The 21,698-nt window shown below is 41.5% G+C and overlaps 1 long non-coding RNA gene across 1 annotated transcript; it reads right to left on the bottom strand.

Moving 5' to 3' along the window:
- Positions 1 to 10,209: 10,209 nt before the first annotated feature.
- LOC125928581 (uncharacterized) lies at positions 10,210 to 18,249 on the bottom strand. Its single transcript, XR_007459707.1, has 2 exons — positions 18,119 to 18,249; positions 10,210 to 10,420 (listed from the first exon to the last, which is right to left on the bottom strand). It is a non-coding gene; the product is annotated as an uncharacterized LOC125928581 (long non-coding RNA).
- Positions 18,250 to 21,698: the final 3,449 nt, after the last annotated feature.

Raw genomic sequence — 21,698 nt, 5'->3', positions numbered from 1 at the left:
TGAGTCATCTAATTATTGGCATACAGTTGTTCATGGTATTCCTTTTTAGCCCTTTTTATTTTTGTAATTTCTGCAGTAATCTCTCTCTCATTTATGATAATAGTAATTTGAATCTTCTCTCCTTTTTGCTCACCTGTCTAGCTAAGTGTCTTTGAAATAATGAGCTTTGGTTTCATTGATTTTTCTATTGTTTTTTTATTCTCCATTTCATAAGTTTCTGCTCTTGTCTCTATTAAGTGCTTTCTTCTACTTGCTTTGGGTTTAGTTTGCTCTTGTTTTGGGGGCATGTTTATGATAGAAAGTTGAATCATTGATTTGAGATCTTGGTTCCTTTTTTTGTTTTTTGTTTTTTGTTTTTACATTTTTTTTTATTTTTAAGTAATCACTATACCCAACATGGGGTTCAAACTCACAGCCCCAAGGTCAAGTGTTGCAAGCTCTACCAACTGAGCCAGTCTGGCACCCTGAGATATTGGTTGTTTTTATTTATTTTTTTTTGTTTTTTGTGTTTTTTGTGTTTTTTTTTAATATATGAAATTTATTGTCAAATTGGTTTCCATACAACACCCAGTGCTCATCCCAAAAGGTGCCCTCCTCAATATCCATCACCCACCCTCCCCTCCCTCCCACCCCCCATCAACCCTCAGTTTGTTCTCAGTTTTTAAGTCTCTTATGCTTTGGCTCTCTCCCACTCTAACCTCTTTTTTTTTTCCTTCCCCTCCCCCATGGGTTTCTGTTAAGTTTCTCAGGATCCACATAAGAGTGAAACCATATGGTGTCTGTCTTTCTCTGTATGGCTTATTTCACTTAGCATCACACTCTGCAGTTCCATCCACGTTGCTACGAAATTGTGGTTTATATACACAATGAAATACTACGTGGCAATGAGAAAGAATGAAATATGGCCTTTTGTAGCAATGTGGAGATATTGGTTGTTTTTATTTTTTATTTTTATTTTTTTTAATTTTTTTTTCAACGTTTTTTTTTTTTTTTAATTTATTTTTGGGACAGAGAGAGACAGAGCATGAACGGGGGAGGGGCAGAGAGAGAGGGAGACACAGAATCGGAAACAGGCTCCAGGCTCCGAGCCATCAGCCCAGAGCCTGACGCGGGGCTCGAACTCACAGACCGCGAGATCGTGACCTGGCTGAAGTCGGACGCTCAACCGACTGCGCCACCCAGGCGCCCCTGAATATAGTCATATATAACAGTAAACTTCTTCCTGGTCACTGCTATTGCTACATCACATGAGTTTTGGTATATCATGTCTTCATTTTTGTAATCTCCAAGTAATTCCTTAGTGCCCTTTTTATTTCTTCTATGACCCACTGGCTATATAGTAATGTAATGTTTAAGGTCCACATATTTGTGGGTTTACCAATGTTGTTTGCATTCTCAATTTATAATTTTATTCCATTGTGATTGAACTGAATGCTATGTATTATTTGCAACATGACAACACTTGCTTAAAAAGCATGATTAAAGTATCATATTATAGTTTGTTTGTCCAGAGACTCCGGTCCAAAAATAAAAATCTAACAGATCCAAGAATGTCATCCTGTTCCTCTAGTTACCCAGAGATAAGGAAGAGGGCACTGATCTCACTGCTGTAGTGGTGGTTCCTGTGTGTGATTTGTCCTGGCTCAGCGATTGGCTTGAGGTCATAGAGGGAATGACTCCTGGTTTCAATGACTCCTGGTGTCTTTTACTCTTCTGATTGAAGGGAAAGTTATAATTATTCCAGGTAAATTTTGCATTTTCACTGTGCTTTCCATTGTTCTTTTTCCTTACAGTACTCTTCCCATTCCTTACCCCAATTTTTGAACTATTAAATATCTGGCTATGTCCAAAAAGGATTCCTGATTTTTTCACAAAATCTGTAAAAAAGATGAAGGAAAGTCGCCTCAAAAATAAACAAAAGGTAAATCCAGTAGTGGTTACACGCGGGTGTTCGCTCTTGATTTTTTATTGAGTTGTGTACATCTCACGTGTGCACTTCTATGTATGTTTTATGGTAGGTAGAGAACCGTAGGGTTTAGAACAGGAGAGTTCTAACATTTTAGAAAGAATGAAAAAGGTGGAGATTAAGGAAGGAGATGAGAAAATGAGTCACAGAAAGAATTTTTATTTTTTTTAAATACAATTTATTGTCAAATTGGTTTCCATACAACACCCAGTGCTCATCCCAACAGGTGCCCTCCTCCATGCCCATCACCGACTTTCCCCTCTCCCCCATCCCCCATCAACCCTCAGTTTGTTCTCATTCCTTAAGAGTCTCTTATGGTTTCCCTCCTTCCCTGCCTGTAACTTTTCCCCCTTCCCCTCCCCCATGGTCTTCTGTTAAGTTTCTCAAGATCCATATATAAGTGAAAGCATATGGTATCTGTCTTTCTCTGCCTGACTTATTTCATTTAGCATAATACCCTCCAGTTCCATCAAAAGTTGCTGCAAATTGCCAAGAGAAAGAATGTTTAAAATTTAATAATAAGCATGGCAATTAGTGTGTCACTGCATAAAATTTGGTGAGAGAAAAACTACCATTTCCCTTCAACTATTTGTCAAAGGGTAAAAATTACTGTGTAAAATCATTTTCCTCATAGTAAATTTCCCATATCTTATGCTGCAAAGAATCCCTTCAATTCCAAGCCCCTTATTTTAGACATTCTTCAGTGGAAGGTACCATCAGCCACCTACCTGGTGGAGTATAGTCTCTGTTAAAATTGAGCTTGCCATTGTCTGGAGTGGGCAGGAGTCTTCTCTGGGCACTGAGGCTATAAGCTGGCTAAGTCAGCTCTGCCTTCATGAGGCCTGGTGGCTCACACAAGGATGTGTGTACAATAGGGAGACAGGGCTGTGTACCCCAGGATGTCACTGAAGATTGTGCAGAGTTTTGGGAGGGTGAGACATTGGAAGATGCTGACACAGTAGCTCCCCATGGACTCTGCGGAGGTCAGAGGATTGGTCTATGTGGCCAAACATTAAAATAAGGCTGATTTAAAAAGGACTGGCATCAGAGACTTTCTCCTGAGCAAGCAGGAATGAGAGGAGAGGGAGCAGACAATTCTTTGGCCAGGAAGCTGTGTTCAAAAGCCAGAGAAGCTGAGGATCAGAGGGAGCAAGAACCAAGAAGCAGTGGGACACAATGGCTGCATTCCTGTCAGGGAAACATCTTGCTCTCATAGATTTGTAGCTGAAAGTTTTGTTTTGTTTTGTTTTGTTTTGTTTTGAGAGAGAGAGCGCGAGTGGGGGACAGGTGAAGGGAAAGGAAGAGAGTAGGCTCCACACTCGGGGTGGGGGAGCCTGAGGACCCTGAGATTATGACCTGAACTGAGATCAAGAGTCAGCCCTTTAACTGACTGAGCCACCCAGGCACCCCAGTAGCTGAATGTTTTTGTTCACTGATGACTCAGACAACACAGGTCAGACTTCTGGAAGTAAAGAGGCCATATTTTCGAGAAAGAGGTTAAGTGCTGCACCTCTGATTTATTTCTGACTTCCCAAGTAACTTTTTGTCATTGAAACTTCTCTTTCTGCTTCCAGCACCAAGTAGATTTGCTTCAGCTGATGATTAACTCCCAGAATTCCAAAAAAAAAAAAAAAAAAACCCCTAAAAGTAAGCAAGGAGAGAGTCAGAAGGTGAGTGATGAGGTGACTCAGAGGCAAGGAGTGGCTCTGAGATGTGCAGGAAGGTTTTTACCAGATTTAATTTCTGCAAATCAAAGAATGACACATGTTCACTTACAAACAGTAGCAGAAGCACTTTCCAGAAATACGCAGACACAACTTTGTTCAAAGTTTAAAGGGTAACCATAGACAAGAAAGTCAGTTCTCTGTAGATCACCTAATTCAGAACCTTTGGGGAGCTTGTTTCCAATGTCAATCCTCTGGCTTAATCAAGACCCACTGAATTTGAACCTCAATCTGGAAATTCACATCAAGACTCCATCACACAGGAGACACATGGCCCCAGAGTTGGTGACCTTAACTTGGAACACTTGGTTAAGGTTGTGTTCACTGGCTTAATATACTGTAAAGTTTTTATTTTATTTTATTTTATTTTATTTTATTTTATTTTATTTCACGTTTATTTATTTTTGAGAGAGAGAGAGAGAGAGAGAGAGAGAGAGAGAGAGAGAGACAGAGTGTAAGTGAGGGAGGGGCAGAGAGCGAAGGAGACACAGAATCCGAAACAGTCTCCAGAGTCTGAGCTGTCACACAAAGCCTGACGTGGGGCTTAAACTCACGATCTGTGAGATCATGACCTAAGCCACTCAGCCGCCCAACCAACTGAGCCACCCAGGCACCCCTGTAAAGTTTTATTTTTTATTTTTTGTAATTAATAAGTAACTTGTTCAGGATGCCTTTCTGACTGTGTAAATACTGTGATTCTCTTCAAATTTTCACATACTGCTTTTATTGTCCATGGATGATATTTGACTGAAACCATCATTACCATGATGGTTCTAGAATGGTGACTTTCTAATTCCATCATTTCTTCTATGTTTATGAGTTAATGTTTCATTGTTAATAAGCTTTTCATTCTCTCTCAATTAATTTATTTATATATGTCAGTATGATCTCATGTATTACTAATTTAGTCTCCTACGTCATTTTTTATTTAGCTCCTCAGTTCTCTCAGATTTGTCCTCTGGAAGACTTTTCAAGTCATCTCCTGTGTATTCTTTTTTTTTCTTTCTTCTTTTTTTTTAGGTTTTTAATAGACTTTATTTTTTTTTTATTTTTTAATATATGAAATTTACTGTCAAATTGGTTTCCATACAACACCCAGTGCTCATCCCAAAAGGTGCCCTCCTCAATACCCATCACCCACCCTGCCCTCCCTCCCACCCTGCCCTCCCTCCCACCCCCCATCAACCCTCAGTTTGTTCTCAGTTTTTAACAGAATAGACTTTATTTTTTATAGCAGTTTTAGGTTCACTGCAAAATTGAGTGAAAGGCACACAGCTTTCCCATATTTCCCCCTGCTGCCACCTACAGACAGCATCCCCCATTATCAAAATCCCTTACTATGTGGCACATTTGTTACAATCAATGTCCCTACAGTTACCCATTATTACCACCCAAAATCCATAGTTTCCATTATAGTTCACTCTTGGTGTTGTGCATTCTATGGATTTTAAAATATATATAATGATGTCTATCCACGATTACAGTACATGAGGTATTCTGTATCCTTTTCCCATATCTTTTTTTGAGCATTCTGATGTGAGACATTCCAGGTTCTTTTCTGTTTCCCCTGATGGAGCCCTGGAATCAGCCATTTCTTCGAGAAGCCCTGTTTCCTTTTAGTGAGAATAGTATTTAGAAACCAAAATCTGGGATCTAGGAGTGCTCCTTGCCACTATATTTATTTGCTTCTATTTCCTCCCAGTGGACCAATATAAGAACATCAAATGTATTTACACAGGACTGATAAACATAATCATTTCCGTATCTATCCATAACCAGTAATGTAATGATGGTCTCTGTGTCTGAAAGAAAAAATAGCCTTCAGGGAATTTGTTTCTATGACAGAAATATTCCCATCATGGTTAATTTCAGGCTATCTATGGTTTGACAACCATCTCATAAAACTCTTGAATATTTAATAGTTGATTCTAGCGAATAAGGATGGGATTATGCCATCACACCACTAAAATATATCTCTACCTATATATACATCTCCTTCTATCCGTCTATCTCTTTCATTCTACCACTTTCTGTGATGAAGAAAATATTCTATATATACCTATTTCAATACAGAACCACTAAACACAAGTGGTTAAATGAGCCCTTGACATGTGACTACTGTCACTGAAGAACTAAGTCTGTTATTTAATTTAATTACTTAAAATTTAAATATGAATAGGCACATCTGGCAAGTGGTTACCGTACTAGACAGCAGAACTATAAAATTTGATTATCATGGAGTTCATGGCAATCAGGGGAAAGAGTCTGATAGTTGAGTTTATCCACAGAAGTATCACGGAAAGTAAGCCTAGGAAATCAGAACTCTGTATACCTTTCTTACACTCATTTTTTATTATTTTGAATTGTAAATTACATGTCTGTGGCAGATGCCATGTTAACTTCAGTGCTCTAAATATCTAAAGGTCCTACTACAGTTCTGATCAAATAGATTAGAGCCTAACCATGCTTAGTTTCTGCCAGGAGATATCCAAAGGAAGGCCAACTTGTATTCAGGGTGGGACCATTCACTAAGGAAAGTGACATTCAGGCCATGTTTGAATAAGCACTGCTAATTCCACTCACTGATTCTGTTTGTCTATATTTCAGGCTGGCCAATGTCCTTCTATTGATCATTTTTTCTCCTACTGTTTTTGTTTTAAATTTTTTATTTATTTTTGAGAGAGAGACAGAGACAGGGTGTGCATGGGGGAGGGGCAGAGAGAGAGAGGGAGACACAGAATCCAAAGCAGGTTCCAGGCTCTGAGCTGTCAGCACAAAGCTTGATGTGGGGCTTGAACTCGCATGTGAGATCATTACCTGAGCCAAAGACAAATGCTTAACTAACAGAGCTGCCCAGACATCCCTCTCTTAATGTTTTAATGTAGTTGATTAGACTAGGATCAGCCACCACTCTTTTAGCTTTTTGTCTGTGTTGTAGTTTCTGTACATATCTGAGATCATCCATTGGAAGAGTTGTGCCCCAGATCTATTAGCTGAGACCTCCGGAAGGTATAATCTGGGCCTCTCAAGCTAGGTTGTGCACACAAATCCTCACATCTCATGAAACTCAGATTTTGATTTGATACTTCTAGGGTGAGGTTTGAGATTCTGCATTTCTAATAAGCTCCCAGACGCAGTAGATGCTGCTGGTCCATGGGCCACACTTTGAATAGCAAGAGTTTATCTGTAGCCCAATATTGTTCTCTTAAGTTCATGCAATGTTCCCACATAAGTTTCCTTATGTTTAGGTGAAAGATCATTTAATTTTCCTGACAATTAATCCTTAGCATTGTAAACTCTCTCTCTCTCAAAAAAAGCTGTATTTTAGGTAGAAGAGTGTAATTTTTTCCTGGGGAAGAATGCTACTTATTGGTAAATATTTTAAGACATTACGAGGATACGCTAAACACAGTGTGCATTGACATGAAAAGATGTTCAACGTCGCTCCTTATCAGGGAAATACAAATCAAAACCACACTCAGATACCACCTCACGCCAGTCAGAGTGGCCAAAATGAAGAAATCAGGAGACTATAGATGCTGGAGAGGATGTGGAGAAACAGGAACCCTCTTGCACTGTTGGTGGGAATGCAAATTGGTGCAGCCGCTCTGGAAAGCAGTGTGGAGGTTCCTCAGAAAATTAAAAATAGACCTACCCTATGACCCAGCAATAGCACTGCTAGGAATTTATCCAAGGGATACAGGAGTACTGATGCATAGGGGCACTTGTACCCCAATGTTTATAGCAGCACTCTCAACAATAGCCAAATTATGGAAAGAGCCTAAATGTCCATCAACTGATGAATGGATAAAGAAATTGTGGTTTATATACACAATGGAATACTACATGGCAATGAGAAAAAATGAAATATGGCCTTTTGTAGCAACATGGATGGAACTGGAGAGTGTGATGCTAAGTGAAACAAGCCATACAGAGAAAGACAGATACCATATGGTTTCACTCTTATGTGGATCCTGAGAAATGTAACAGAAACCCATGGGGGAGGGGAAGGAAAAAAAAAAAAGAGGTTAGAGTGGGAGAGAGCCAAAGCATAAGAGACTGTTAAAAACTGAGAACAAACTGAGGGTTGATGGGGGGTGGGAGGGAGGGCAGGGTGGGTGATGGGTATTGAGGAGGGCACCTTTTTGGGATGAGCACTGGGTGTTGTATGGAAACCAATTTGACAGTAAATTTCATATATTAAAAAAAAAACATTGTGCATTGGACAGAAATGCCATTTCTGAATGAAATTACACACATCTGTTGGTGGGGGGGTGGCATAAGCAGGAACCGTTGGTCAAGAATAGTATAGGCCTTGGGAATTACCAGATCAAGACAACCTTTGCCTTTCTGACTCTGTAAGATAGACATCAGAGTACAAACCTCTCCCAGTTTGATTCCCAGTTGCTTTTACAATTTTATCCCTGAGGGATTTGGGCATTTCAAATGGATTTCTCATCATCTAAACTGTGATGTTTTCCATTCACCAGCTTTGGCTAAAATGTCTTTGCTCTCCTTTTAGCTCTGTCTGATCTTGAACTAGTAGATCAATCTGTTATCTTTATTTTTGCTGGCTATGAGACTACCAGTACTTTTCTCTCCTTCCTTGTGTATGAATTGGCTACTCACCCTGATGTCCAGCAGAAACTGCAGGAGGAGATTGATGCGACTTTCCCCAACAAGGTGAGTGGGTCACTCCTTTAGAGGGAGTCAGGGTAAGGTCAGTTATGCCTCAGTGACAGATTAGTCCTCAAATCTAGTGGGTTTTGATAACAAAGCTTTATTTCTAACTCACATTCATACATCCAACATGGGTGTTAGTGGAGGATGGGAGTCTTTGCTCAGGGATACAGGATAAAGAGGCTCTACTTTCTTATCCCTGCATTATCTGGATCTTGGGGAACAAGAACTAGAGTGTTGTTCATTTGCTTTTAAAAGTGGTTTCTCCTAAGTTCATGTAGGATGGGAAATATGGGGATCTATGTGGATATTGGATGAAGTGTCATCTCTAATTATCTCAATGTAACAAGACAGGAAACTGGGCTACAGAGAACAACATAATTTTCTTTTTTTATAAATTTTGTAAATGTTTGTTTATTTTTGAGAGAGACAGAGCATGAGCCAGGAATAGATAGAGGGAGACACAGAATCTGAAGCTAGCTCCAGGCTCTGAGCTGTTAGCACAGAGCCTGATGTGGGGCTCGAACTGTGAACCATGAGATCATGACCTGAGCTGAAGTCAGACACTTAACCAACTGAGCCACCCAGTTGCCCAGAAAAACAACATAATTTTCTTACACTATCACATAACTAGTGGTGAAGAAGCTAAGCTAGGAGCCAGGGACCCTGGATCCTGATCAACCTTTAACCTCTACAGTGTTGGCTCTTAAATATAACAGCAAGCAAGCAATGACATATACTGACCACATTGTTTTCAGATCTCTGCCCAAAGTTGAATTCCCTGCTTATGAAGAGACCTAGCCTCTGGGGTAGAGTGACTTACTTTGTGTGCAGTGAAACCCCAACATGACAACTATGAGATCCTTCCAGCAACTGTGGCTGAGACTAGGGTTCTGATCCCCTTTACAACTTTCCCTAGAACTGAAATTGTGTGCCCACAATTGGTAGGATCCAATCCTACCCTTCTCTTGCCATATTTGGGTTGAAAGAAACTAGTGTCTCTCCAAATTATTTATAGTTTTTACATAATATGGTGTTTTTCTCCAAATATTATATATATAACTGAAGATCTAGGAAGCAGGATATTTCAACTAAAAGAGTTTATGTGTATAGGGGATATTCTCTGTTACATGTTCTCCTTTCTTGGTACAGATGTGTGGCCCCTGTTTTAAAAAGAAACAATGCAGTCAACATATTTCACTTAAGAGTAAGTGTTATAGGGGCACCTGGGTAGCTCAGTTGGTTAAGTATCTGACTCCTGATTTTGGCTCAGGTCATGATCCCACAGCTGTGGGATTGAGCACCACAGTGGGCTCTGTGCTGACAACATGGAGCCTGCTTGGAATTCTCTCTCTCCCTCTTTCTCTCTCCCTCACTCTCTCTTTCTCTCTCTCAAAATAAATAAATAAACATTTTTTTTAAAAGAATAAGGGTTGGGGCGACTTGGTGGCTCAGTTAATTGCATGTCTGACTTTGGCTCAGGTCATGATCTCCCATTTTGTGAGTTTGAGCCCTGCATTGGGTTCTGGGCTGACAGCTCAGAGCCTGGAGTCTGCTTCAGATTCTGTGTCTCCCCCTCTCTCTGTCCCTCCCATGCTCATGCTCTGTCTCTATCTGTCTCTCGATAATAAATAGACATTAAAAAAAATTTTTTAAAGAGTAAGGGTCACAGAATATTAGTGATTACTGTTCATATGAGGAAGAAAAACCACTACATGATAGTGGGAATGATTTCAGGCCCTATTTAGGTTATTATCCCATTGGTTTTCCCTAGTCATTACTATTGCACACATATCAGTGGGCCGTTGAACAGACCAAAAGACATGGTAGATACTAAAATGTTCATAAATGCCCTTTACCAAAACAAATGATTCGTAAGTGTTTCTAACACTTCAGTAGTACTGCGTACACCAAATCTCAATTTATCAAAGTATGTTTCTTTCTTCCAGGAACGTCCCAGTTATGATGCCCTTGTACAGATGGAGTATCTTGACATGGTGTTGAATGAAGCTCTCAGATTATTCCCAGTCACTGGTAGCCTTGAGAGGGTCTGTAAGAAAGATGTGGAAATCAATGGCGTGTTCATTCCCCAAGGGACAGCGGTGATGGTGCCAACCTTTATTCTTCACCAAGACCTGGGTCTCTGGCCAGAACCTGAGGAGTTCCATCCTGAAAGGTAGAGGGATCCCTGGAAAAGGGAACCCACCCTGCTACTGGAGGATATTCCACTATTGCATAGTATAGATGACAAATATGTGATTGTACAATTATTTATTTATTACAGTATGTCAAAATTTTACATACTGTAGACTAGATAAAAGAATATTAAAGTCATCCTCTGTACCAATATGTCAGGATTATTAATAATGGTATGTAATGTCCTTGTGGACATTTATCTAGGCATATATAGATTACTAAAATTAGGATGGCATTATATATTTTTTAAACAACTTACCTAATGTAACAGTAAACTAATAACTTACTATATTTGTGTTTATCTGATTATATGAATATGCCATAATTTACTTACCACTATGTTATTGAAGGAAATAGAACTTTTTTTATCCTTTAAGTTTTTCCTGTCCTCTCTACCTCTCTGGATATACCCCCACCATATGGCCCCATGTTTGTAAACCTTGGCTGGCATTTCCACCAGCCCTAGTGGGAGAGCAGAGGCTGTGGAGCTGAGAATCATCTCCCTGGCAGGAGGAGAAACCTCATGAGATGGGGGCACACACAGGTCCTGTGCTGTCTGTGGCTGCAGTCCTGTGCCAGCTCCCACCTCTCTTGGTATCTGGAGTTAGTCCAAAGCAAAATCATCTGCTCTCTAGCCATCTGAGACATCCTCCTTGGAGAGGTCTTGAGTTTTCTCTCTGGGAATCCAGAGGAGAGTCTGGCTTTGGGCACAGCTTGAATTCTGCAAAGAGTTGGTGTTTTCCTGTTTATTGTATTGGTGAGAAAAAATTGAAGTGAACTTTGTAGGGATCCAGACTTTTAGCCCTGACTCTAAGCTCCCTGATGGCAGGGCCCTTGTCTTGTTGCATGGTGCCCCTAGTGCTAGCATCGTGCCTACATATAGTACTTGCTAAAAGAAGTCAGAATTGACCAAGTCACCTATTTTCTGGACCAGAAGACCTGGTGGTTCCCACAAGCTCAGCAGTCCCTGCTCCTGTAGCTTCTCAGAGAGAAACCAGAGACTCCTGGTACTTCTCTATGATTCACTCAGTCATGACATGAAGTGCTTACCTATGTGTGTCAGGGACCGTGCCAGACAGTGCCAAATCCATATATTAAAAATGTCTATTATGGAGAATTTTTGACACATACACAAGCATATCCTATAGACACAAGTCTGTGAAATACTTTTAATGCATCTATATGTGCCCATCGTCTGTTCCACAACCACTAACCCATATCAGCTGCCCCATCCACACACCATTACAAAACCTTGCCTGATTCCCATATTACTTTAAGGCACATCATCTGTAATCATTCCAGAATATTCTCCATAACCTAAGGACTTTATAAAATTAGCTACTGACAATGTCATTATCACTTTCCCCATATCTGCATTTTTTCTTACACAAATATTGAGGGATGCATTTTGAAGAAAATATAAGTCTAAATTTCAGGATAGCCTGATGGAACAGACAGACAAGAATTCAGTGATTATACTGGTGATACACATCAGTGAGTATGATTACAGTGGAGCAGAACTGTGTGCCCATGTAAATCTTCTGACAGGCTCTTCTGGGGAAGTTCTTGGGGGTATACAAGCAGGGAGGGGAGGGAAAAGAAGAGAAAAATCACAATGTAAATCATGGGAGACATTTCTCCTGCTTCCTTCTTGAGCATTTGGCCACCGTAAGTCAGTGGAGGTAGGAACCTACCTTTCCTTTAGTCAAGCCCATTTCCTGCTTGTCTTTCAGACTGTGAACATCTCCCCCCACCCCCCGCCTGTAATTCTAGTGTTTAAGATAACTCTTTCTTTTAACAACATTCATCTCATAACCTCAACAAGTCTGACCACTCCCACAGGGCAAGGGGAAGGCAGAGGATCTGTAGCTTACAGTTTTCACTGCAGAATAAGCCAGGCAAGATTTCAGTGACCAGCCCCCAAGAATGTCTTGTGCAGTCCTGTTGAGAACCCCACACATGTGGCTCTTGTGTTTTTTATGTTTCACCAATATTTTTACAACTTCTTTTATGGAACCAGGTTCAGCAAGAGGAACAAGGACAGCATAAATCCTTATATATACCTGCCTTTTGGAACTGGACCCCGAAACTGCATTGGCATGAGGTTTGCAATCATGAACATGAAACTTGCTGTAGTCAGAGTCCTGCAGAACTTCTCCTTCAAGCCTTGTAAAGAAACACAGGCCAGACAGAGAACTTTCTGCATAAAGAATGTGTTTTTTTTAGATGAAAAGATACGGAATAGATGTGTGTGTGTGTGTGTGTGTGTGTGTGTGAGAGAGAGAGAGAGAGAGAGAGAGAGAGAGAATGGGCTCATTTATCCTTAATAACTTGTTCTATTGGCCAGAGATCTATTTGGAGCCATCTGTGAACTTTTAAGTTTCCTTCAGCTCTGAGTGCAATGTCTGTAAATTATGAAAACCCAATTATAAGTGTCATTAGAGTCAGTGCAGTTAGCGTGACATGATTATGCAGAGACCTTTGAACTTGAGCAATGTTTTTTTCTTTCAAGTCCACTGAAAGGAAGGAAATGTATTATGCACAGTCGTGATTTGCAGTGATTACCACAATGTGACTTTTGAATGATGCTGTTCTCTACCACAACATACAGATAGTCTCATGACCATGGTTCTCAACCCCTGCTTGTACAGTGGAATCTGTGAGTTCTTTAAAAATCCTGATGCTCAAGTCATCTCATAAATTCTAATATAGTATGTAAACCAATTTGACAATAAATTATATTAAAAAAAAGAAATTCCAATATAATTCACCCACAGTGTGGCTTAAACACGCACCCATTGATTCTCAAGTGAAAGCAAGGTTGAGAATCACTGGTGTGAAGCATGTCTGCCAGATGTGAAGGACTCCCATAGTCCAGGACATCCTGACTACTTGGCTCCACCTTCTGCGAGCACTGCTCCAGTCAAATTGTGCTTTCTTTCCATCCCAATCTGCCATCATGAATGGACGTTTCCACTGGGAGAGGTGACAGAATGTTTAGCCATGAGGGTGGCCATACAATAAAATGTGTAATACCCACTCAGGGTGACTTTGCATATACAAAATTCACTTCAACATATACAAAATTAACTCTGTATCATTTTTCAAATGGTTGCCATAATGGCTAAGAATCTGTTTTCAATTTTAAAGACTCATCCTTTTTACTTAAAATTTCAATCAAAAAAGGACACAAACCAACATGAGTTTGTGTCCAGCCTGGTACAGAGAAGGCACTCAATAGATAGTCTGTTCAATGAGTGACGGGTGAATGTTTCCACAGTGCAGTCTTGAAAGATTACAGAGTAAGTTTAAAGAATCAGAGATATATGATGCTAAAAGTAATATTTATATCTTTCTAGTGCATTATTGTCCTTCATGTATCTTGCCTGCTTTGCTTCTTTTGTTTGTCAGGGCTTCATTCCTGGTTCTCATATACTTGTTTAACTGTTACAGATCCCCTTGAAATTAAGTGCTCAAGAGTTTATTCTACCAGAAAAAACCATTATTTTCAAGGTTGAGCCAAGAGATGGGAGTGTGAGTAGAGACTGACTTTCCCTAAGGACTTCCCCCTTTGTTCTTCAAGAAGCTGTGTCCCAGAATACCAAAGACTTCAATTTACTTTGTGAGTAAAACCCAGAAATAAAGGTGGGTTTCATGGACCACCCATGACGGATGACTAGAGATTCTGTAGCTTTCTCAGTGTCTGTGTGGAGCATTATATCTTGTGGAGAGTAAAGGAGGTGACTAATAAGTACCAGACATGTAGACTCAGCCTATCTGGTTCCCATAGACCATCCCCTGTTATACCATCTACTCCTCTGAGCACTGATCAAGAATAAAAATTTCTCAACAATTTTATCGACAAACTTTCATGAAACAAGAATTTTTGTGGTGACTGTAGTAGTGACATTTATATCACACATCTTATTTTGAATATTACACATTAACTACTACACTGTGTCAATCAACATCTCTTTACAAAACTATTAACTGATAGGGGGCGCCTGGGTGGCTCAGTTGGTTGAGCGTCCAACTTCAGCTCAGGTCATGATCTCACACTCTGTGAGCTCGAGCCCCACTCGGGCTCTGTGCTGACAGCTCAGAGCCTGGAGCTCGCTTCAGATTCTGTGTCTCCCCCTCTCTCTGACCCTCCCCTGCTCATGCCCTGTCTCTCTCTCTCTCAAAAATAAATAAAAACATATAAAAAATTTTTAAGTATTAACTGATGCTTCCTGCACATTAAGGTGGAATCTGTAGAACTGATGAGTGAGGGGCAGTGACTGCATGTTTTTGACCATCATAGTCACTGGGTGGGTGGGGTTTGTTCAGAATTCCAACATGATATGTTAAGATAGGTGAGAGTCAATCCACTGTGAATTTGCCCACCGTTCAGAAAGTATATTCATAATTTAATTCTACTGGTTTGGGGGCACATGTTTTTTATAACCCTCGACTGAAGCAGTTAGTATTATATTATTAGTTTTGATATAATGTTTTCATCTCATCTGCCCTGCTGTTTTGGTAGTTAGGGAACATGCTTTCTCTTTGTGTTCCATCCTCAGCTTTCTACTATCCTGACACAGTGAACATTGAATAAGAGATGGTTGATTGGTCAGTAGCTTGGTAAGAAGAGCTAAAAGCATTTGTCAATTTCAAGTTGGTATCAGGAGCTGAACAGGATATATCATTCTTCTCCTCTCTGATCCCTACCCCTTCTTTTCCTTCTCCTCTCTTCTCTTCCATTGCTTTTCCTCCTGGGATAACTCAGTTCTGGCAACACAGCCAGATTTTCAGCCTCACATTGGGGTTCAGTAGCAGAGAATGGAGGCACAGTGACTCTAAAGTAGAGACAGAGTAGTGTGGGAAGGGTGTCCACATGGAGGAGCAGCCTGGCAAGGGTGTGGGAGCCAAAGCTGAGTGAGAGAGCTGTGCACACAGAGGGGTGATCTGGCAAGATCCAGAGCCTAAATATTATCTGGTAAGAGCCAAGTCATATGAGGAGGGCATCCATGAGTGTTAAGGGGTGGTGTTGGGATTAGTTACATAAAGGAGGATTGATCAAATAATAAATATAATAAGAATAATGGAAGCCAGGTTTCACACTGTCAGGATGGGACTCACTGATTTGGAAATGGAGAAAGCCAAATGAAGCCTATGTATTCAGAGATTGAATCTGATTGTCAATGTAAAGTCATGCTTTTCTATAGATAAATGATAGATTGATAGAAAGAGATAGAGATGTGTGTGTGTGTGTGTGTGTGCACGCACGCACACACACATGTGTATGTGCAAAGACACATACACCCTACCTCTCTCCACAGACAGCTCTTAGAAACAGTGACACTGTAAGACCAATTAGCACATCTTATGCCCAGAACTTGGCCTATAAACATCATTTTCCACTGAAAGGACCTAGGGCTTTTCAGAGAAAAGGCTGATTCCAACCTGGGGGAGCACATGATGAGCCTGGAACATCTTGTCCTGCACAGAGATTGGGCCATGTCCACAAAACAAGGAGCCAGCCTGAGGGGCTTCACCGACCCATCAGGCATGATTTGGACATCAGGAAAGCTAATGATAAGAAGGGATTAAGACCCACTGAATAAAACAGGAAAACACGAGTACCCACAGGTGTAATAAATACAGGATTGATTACAATTGATGAGGACACCGACACGGTTTCAAAGTACTACCACTCAAATACTCATGAGTTGCCAGGAAGAGAGAACAGTTCACAGAGCAGAGACCTGGCAGATGAATGAGCATCATCAGGAACAGGAGTAAGTGATGGTGTATCACCCAGTAGGACTCAGCCAAAAGAATCAAGCATCACCTCTGGGATATTCTTGCCAAGGAGGCAAACCTGAAAGAAATCCTGAAAAAAGACAAACCCAAACTGAGGAATATCTACTCCTAATCTGTAACTGGTGTGAAATCTTCAACAAAGTCAAGGTCATGAAAGTTATTTAAAAAAAGAAAAAACAAGTCCAGATTGGAGTCACTTGCCCACCAATCCCACTTCAGAGCAAACCAAGACTAATGATGCTTTCAACCTATCCCAGAAAGGTGATCTTTTGAAAGTCTGGCTGAAATTTCCTGACGGGCACTAGTGAGTCATCTTCAGGATAGAAACCCTGTGGGTTCTTCCCGCAGAGAAGGTGTCCTGGCCTGAAACAATCATTGCTTTTCCTTCTAAGCACTTCCTGCCCCACCCTTCTTCCTCTAAAACCCTGCATCTTGTACACCGCCTGGGATCATCTGTCTCCCTGTCAGATGGGATGCTCCCAATTCATGAATTGCTTAATAAAGCCAATGAGATCTTCAACTTGACTTGCTGAAATTTTGTTTTCCAACAAAAGTCAGAGACAGACTAAGGAAGTGTTCCAGACTGAACTAAAGAGACTAAAGAGTGGTGGCATGGAAAATCAGTGCGTGGATAGGGTCTTCAGCTATAAAGGACATTGTGCGACAGTTGGGGGAATTGAGGGCCCTGATGGATACATGGCAGTAATGTGTTAGCGTCCATGCCCTGACTTTGATGGAGAATGTCTTCTTAGGTATTACAGGGGATTATGAAATATCAGGTCAGCATTTACTCTGAGATGGGTCAGGAATGTAGTTCTTGGAACAGACTCTTCTGGAAGCTTGTGATTATTTTCAGGAGAAGTGGATCACAAAAGGAGCTTGGGCCTACACAGCTCTTCCCCTCCCTTGCCTTAGGCTCGCTTGTATGATTTAATACAAGAGGTATCACCACAGTGATTGAGAGATAGGGAGCTATGAAGCTGAGATCCTGAGGTTCAAATCCCAGCTTAGTCCAGGACTGAGTCTAGACTGACTGGTGGCTTTGGGTAAATGAGTAAAAGATGCCCCCTTTGCACGGCTGCTCTCATAGTGCTTGGGCTGAATTTTGGAACCTGTATGTCCTTCAGCTGAATGCTACTGTTCACAATTAGCTCAGGCTTGATCATTTCCTCAGGTTGGGTTCCCTCAAAGCAGAGCATGAGATGGGGGTTCTGGAGGAAATGGTTTACTCGGGGAGAGGATTGACAGGAGCTGGGTAGAGCAGGAATAAAAGCTGAGTAAAGTTGTGGTCTTGGGGGATCCTGATCTCATGAGGAGCCTTGGAACCAGAATTGTATTACAGAGTGGATGTCACTTTGAGGCAGGGGGATGGCATCTTGTACCCCATCGGTGGGTCATGGACTGGCATCCCAACCCCAAGAGGCACAAACTCCCAGGTGAAATGGCTTCAGTTTGGACAAGGGTGATTCTTTTGAGAATAGAGCAATGGTAAGAGCCAGTATTCTCAGCAACTGGGGAATGCGTATGCTGCCCAGTGACAGGAATCTAGCACCTTCCTCCTCTATAGACACTTATACCTGGTGCCTTGAACTAATTACTTAATACCTTACTGCCTTGGTACTTTGTGCCTCAGAGTCTGTAAAATAAGGGGTAATGCCAATGCTTATCTGAAGCGATGGTGGAATCAGATGATGCAGGGCACAGTCCATGGGGCATGCAGTGAGCAATAATCAATGTCAGCTATTACCTTCATAGCTGTATTATCCTCAGTCCTCAGGAGGACATGTCAGTTTTTGATGTTTGGGCTCCAGCCTTGTCAACTCCATCTTCAATATGCCATTTTAGAAAGTAATCACATATATTCTTCACAGAGCTTTAACTATGAAGATAGTGGTGTGTCAGCTCTTGTTGCTTAGGAATTTTCCACAGAACAGTACCAACATCCCCATTCTAGAAGTGCCTTTGTCATGTGAATTGACCCCCACTGAAATAGAGTAGGGAGGTTTGCAGGAGATGCTCTCATGCCCTACCACTCAGACCCAACAGGAAGAGATGGACTGACCTCACAGGGACTTGATCTTTCACTACTTTACTATCCCAGCTGCAGGAAGAAGGGCTTTCCTTGTCACAGCTCAGCACCCCTTCTCCCCAACAAAAGCTCTGCCAATGAGAAGCCATAACACTTCAAAATCCCAGGTTATTTCATGGACTTTAGTTTATAACCCCCTTCCAAGCCTCCCCTTTTCTTCTGAAAAAGGTGTACCTCCCCTTCATTCTTCGAACTTGGCCCAGGTTTTGCTACAGCCTTTTTGTCCTGGATTGCAATTCTCTTTTTTACTTAATAACTCTCTTGTGTCTGGTAAAACAACTGGTAGTTTTCATTTTAAAGGCTAAGAGTCATCACAACTAAGTGTGGATAGTCTTGGGGCAGGGCTGCACTGCAATGACAGAAGGAAAACCCTCCCACTGCATTCATGTGAACTCTCTCCAGCCCTCTCTTAAGATTGCTTTTCTGGTGCTAGAGTTATGACCAGTCTTTCTAGTCACCTCCAGGTTGTTCAGTGTCCAGGATGCTTGAAAAGCTAGAATGAGACATATTTATCTCTTCAGGGGTCAAAGATAGGCAGGAACCAAGAAATGTGGAGTAAACATTAGCTAATTCAGGAATTTGCTTCCTATCTTGTGACAGATTGGTTTTTGTGGAATAGGTGAGTATCCAGGGGGCTGGAAGTCCCTGTTGAGTGTGTGAACTTCATATTCACTCCTTTAGGCCAAGAATTGCCCTCTCCCAGGTATTTTGTTTGAAGATGTAAATACATTTTTGTAAGTGTAGTATTGTAAGTCTGTATGTAAGTATATAGGATTCTATCATCTATTTACCTGTTATATCTCTTTATTATCTATCCATATTTACCTACTTATTTGCCATCTGTATCTATCTATCATAACATATCTATCTATCTATCTATCTATCTACTATCTATCTATCTACCTACCTACCATCTGTGAATGTATCTATAAAGATAGAAATGTCTGAGGAGCCCCGGACATTCCAGCCCCCAGATGTTTGAGTCTCTCCAACCCAGACATATGAATAGAGCCTTCAGGATGATCCCAGCCCCAGCCTCTCTGCAACCACATGAGATCCCAAACAAGAGCTGCCCAACTGTGCCTAGTCAACTCCATATTCATGGGCAAAATAAAAGATTGTCCATCCCTTGAAGTGACCTGTAACCACATCCAATCGTTGAAATATCCCTCCTTTACTTCAGTGGAATCAGATGAATAGGATCCTTAAACAGATGACAATTGCAGGGAACTGAAGGAAACCATCACTTTCAGTTCCTGTGACTCACGGAGGCAGCAGTGAGGTTGTGGGTGAGCTCAGAGAAAGGAATTCTGATGCCTAATCAGGGGTGGTCCTTGAAGTCCCATGGATCAGAAAAAAGGGAAGAAGGGAAAGTACTGACTTTATTGAGCCCCCGTCACATGCTGGGCCTCCTGGACATCAAGGCTTTGTGCCCCAGAATGCCTCTCAGTAGGGCAACATTGTGGCTGCAAGGGGTAGCCAGCTTTGAAGAGTTCACCAATATCTCCCTCCTACTGGTGTGTAGTCTTCACCCCATGAAGGGCCAGCCTATGAAGCAAGGCAAGGAGGATATTGTGGGCCTGACTGGTATGTGTCTTCTGCAGCTGAGTCATAAGAGACAAAGATTCTCCTACCTTAACCTTCTTGGTCACTAGCTCTGGGGAGTGCCAGCTGCTAGGACAACCAAGCGGCCATGTGGCATGCACCTAGGACCTCTGGCCACAATTGATGCTAACCTATCAGGCCCATGAGTGAGCTACCTTTGATGTAGGATATCCAGCTCAGTCCAGTGTGCAGATGACGGCAGCCCCAGCCAACAGCGTGGCTGCAGCCTCATGAGAGACTCAGGTTGGAAACACTGAGCTAGTCACTTCTGAATTCCTCACCCACAGATTCTGAGATAACGAGATCATCATTTTATGTCACTATGTTTTAGGGTATTTGTTACAGAGCAGAAACTAATACAGAGGATGAGGCACTAGAACATCTTGGATGACCATAGCAGAGAACTCTGAAGACTGTCCAGGGGCATGACTGCCATCTGGGCTTGTTGGGCAGGAAAGGAGGTGGTGGTGGTAGTGGTAGTGGTATGTGTGTGTATCCAGATGCGTGTGTGTGTGTGTGTGTGTATGAGGGTGTGTGTGTGTGTGTGTGTGTGTGTGTGTGTATACTGGTATATGTACAGGTGTGTATGTGAGTATAGGTATGGAGTATGTGTACACATATTAAAGGGGCAAGATCCCAGCAATTGGTCTATGAGAGGCTGATAATTACTGCTACCAGTGGGCTGTGCTGGTTGTGGGGCAGACTCTCCCTGGATTCATTAGCCAGTTCTGTCACCTAAAAGTTGGGACATCTAGTTATTCAATGCTTGGGAGCCTCAATTTCCCCATGTGTGACGCAGGGATACACCTACCGTGGGGTTTTTGTGAGGTTTAAGGATATTAAAGTTTATGATGCTCTGACGTGATACTAGGCACCAGACAAGTCACTGACAGCGCTGGCCATGGTCACTGAGATTCATACTTGTTGATCAGATTGTTGTTGGCTGCAGAAGAGGTGGAAGTTGGCCAGTTTAGCATGGATGAATTTGCTGAAGAGCCAATTTACTGAATGACTCAGTCGCTGGATTCCTGAAGATACTTTCTGAGGTTTCAGTTCTTCCCAACTCCCAAACTCTGTGATATGAAGAAGTGGGTTTTCCTGTATACACACTCTACTATTTTTATATCAGGACTTAGGTCCTTTCATGACACCTGCCCATTCCCTGCTTTGTCCTTTCCTTGCCCCACTCAGTGCCTCCATTCTTGGGCACTTTGGTGCTTTGGTATGATTTCCCTTGAGTCCACTTTATGTACTCTCTATTTTTGCGTAGTTATGTCTCTGTCTCTGACAGAGAAATGAGAGTGATGGAATGTGCTGGGTCTAATGTGTTGCAATTATGGCAAATTGACTTATCTTGAGTTAAGAGCAATAAGGAAGCACTAGCTTAAAGCCAGCTCCTCCAGGTGTCAATGTTGTCATGGCTGCAGCCACATTGGCTAAAGCTTGGCCCTCCCTTTTCCAGTGACTCTCAAAGGGCTTGCATCATTAAGCCTCATGACCCTTTTTGTTATGCCACAAGAACTGGTATTAATGATTAATTAATTGGTCTATTTACAGAGAAATTTGACCTTTGCACCATCTTACTGAAATTTGAAGATGCATTTTCAAAAAGGAGATTATTCCATCATTCTTG

The sequence above is a fragment of the Panthera uncia genome, chromosome E3 (genome assembly GCF_023721935.1).
Source record: "Panthera uncia isolate 11264 chromosome E3, Puncia_PCG_1.0, whole genome shotgun sequence".
Taxonomy (NCBI): Eukaryota; Metazoa; Chordata; class Mammalia; order Carnivora; family Felidae; genus Panthera; species Panthera uncia.
This window is presented reverse-complemented; position numbering and strand designations above follow the sequence as displayed.